This window comes from Nanorana parkeri, unplaced genomic scaffold (assembly GCF_000935625.1).
Source record: "Nanorana parkeri isolate BGI_ZX_2015 unplaced genomic scaffold, ASM93562v1 scaffold2090, whole genome shotgun sequence".
NCBI classification, from domain to species: domain Eukaryota; kingdom Metazoa; phylum Chordata; class Amphibia; order Anura; family Dicroglossidae; genus Nanorana; species Nanorana parkeri.
In genome coordinates this window covers 26,551-29,087 of record NW_017308358.1, presented here as the reverse complement: position 1 = coordinate 29,087, position 2,537 = coordinate 26,551, and the positions used below count along the sequence as shown (strand labels likewise).

Here is a 2,537-nt window from a genome sequence, read left to right as displayed (position 1 = left end):
AGGTGTTTAATGTGTCGCCGTCCTGGCACTTGAGTGACTCACTATCGTGGACTGTACCATTAACATTCTGGGGAGACAAATTTAAGAAAATATGTAACAAATAGATTGGATCTGCGTTAAAAAAAAAATATGGCGTTTGCCATATATTACTCCAAACTCGGTGAGCACCGGAAGCTGTTTAGGGTTTAGTGTGGAGGAAACTTTCATGAAGTTTATTTAATGCTGAAGTCTGATCTGCTTATATTTTGACTTCCCTGGTTCCTCCCCTCCCCCTTCTTCATCAAAATACTAATGACATTAAAAAAGAAAAAAATGTATTTTCATTACATACTTTATTTTAGACTCAGTGACGTCATCACTGGATCTCTGTACTTCTCTATGCCATCATGCCTCCCAACTTTGGAATTTGTGAAAGAGGGACGTTTTGGGACGGAGAGGAAATGCGGCTTGGCAAAAATAAGTATGCCTACTTAGTGCTGATTATTGAGTGTGGCTTAAAGGAACATGCTAAAGTAGCTCTAGTATACTCTGTACATGGGCCACACTCTGTGTGCCCACAAAATACCCCTTAAAGGGCAAGTAGGTGAAGTAGCAACAAGTCCCAAGTCAAAAGCCAAGTAGGTATAAGTCACACTTGCAGCTGGAACTAGGCCTTTGACATCACCCTCTCTCTGCAGGTTGTCTTTAGGGCATGTGGTGAACACAGAAACTACACCAGGTATGAGCACCAAAGGGGGTATAGCTCAGTGGTAGAGCATTCGACTGCAGATCGAGAGGTCCCTGGTTCAAATCCGGGTGCCCCCTCATGTGGTTTTATTCCTGGGCCATGATTGCTGTGAATCAGAGAACCGAAATGGAGGAATATATTGGGGGCGGAGACTAAGCTGCTGCAAAACACATAGGAAAAAAAATGCTAAGGAGATATAGATATATATATTTTGGCAGCCCAAACACAACCTCCGGCCGCAATGCCCTCGACAGTACTGTGTGTTGTTTTGCTGCATGCACTCCTTTTTTTTTTTTAGTCCACACACGCACGCACGCAACGCTATGGTGTCAATGGGCCTTTAGCCTCCTTGCACACCTAGACGTTCCAGGAATGCGCCTCGTTTCCACATTTTGTTGGGGGGGGCCCCCCGGGGGGGGGGGGGGGATTGAGGGGGCGTGGCTGCTGTGCCATTGATTTTAATGCACCACCACTCCCCCTCCCACAACTGAATGCAGGGAGTCGGCCAGCTTGCGTTCCAGTGGCCAAACCAAACGCACTGGAACGTGGAGTTTGTGGTGTGAACCGGCCGTCACACCAGACACATAGTGCGTACCGGCCAGAACGCATTGCATTGCAGCCGGCTCACTATGTTGTGGTGCAGGAGGGGGTGTGGCGGTCCATTGAAGTGAATGGCTCTGTAGCCATGCCCTTCGGCCACAATGTGATTGGCTGCACGGTAACGCAAGTCACATTATGCAAGTCACATTATGCCTGCAGTCCGGTGCGAACAAAATAGTGCTTGCAGCATTTTGTCCGGGACAGACCGCAGATCTTGATGTGTTTTACGTTCCCATGCGGCCGATCGCATTGTGGCCAGAGGGTGTGGCTACGGTGACATGCAAGGCACATCAATGCTTGCGGTCGGGTCCGGACAAAATGCTGCAAGCACTATTTTGTTCGGAACGGACTGCAGGCATAATGTGCCTTGTGTTCCAGTGCAGCCAATCGTATTGCGGCCGGAGGGCATGGCTACGGTGCCATTCACTTCAATGGACCGCCACGTCCCCTCCTGCCCCACAGCATAGCGAGCCGGCCGCAATGCGCTGCAGTGCGTTCTGGCCAGAATTGTGCCGCAACGCACTGTGCCTGGTGTGGACGAGGCCTTAGGTCTACTATCAACTGCAGGCTGCTACAATGTTTCAGACACGTTGCAGGGTTGCTGTTAGGGACCATTCACACTACATGTTGCGGTAAGACATGGCAGCACATTAATTGCATTGGTGTGATATGGCGATTCCTAATGGTACACCCGTGCACCTCACAGACAGGTGTGCGTAGAGGCAGCACACAGACCAGGGGTGGGGAACCTCTGCCTCTCCAGTTGGGGTGAAACTACAAATCCCAAGAGTCTCACAGCCACAACTCCCGGAGACAAATGCATCATGGGATTTGTAGTTTCATTTTATAGTAAATACGGCTCTGCTCAGTGCTGCAGATTACAGAGTGGTTCTTCCGGCGCAAGGTTGCACGGTCACTATGACAGCCGATCTCTGTGCTCCCTTTCGGAGGGAAGTCCGAGTGTCCTGGTACAGAACTGGGCCCGCTGCCACAGGGACAGTAGAGCTTCACAGAATTCCCCCTCTCTCCGAGGAGTCCAACAGGAGACAGCTGCCAGGCGATGTGAAGAAAGGAGACGCTCCTACCCGAGGTGGGTGTCCTCCTCTCACTTCCAGGGACACTGCTGAACCTGTAAATATAAAATTCCTGGTACCTTAGGTTGACACACATGCAGAAGCCATCGAGTGAATGTGGCTGGGGAAGCATACAT

At 50.2% G+C, this 2,537-nt stretch overlaps 1 non-coding gene across 1 annotated transcript; it reads left to right on the top strand.

The window, feature by feature from the left end:
• The first annotated feature begins 732 nt into the window (after positions 1-732).
• Positions 733-804, top strand: TRNAC-GCA. Its single transcript has one exon. It is a non-coding gene; the product is annotated as a tRNA-Cys (tRNA).
• Positions 805-2,537: the final 1,733 nt, after the last annotated feature.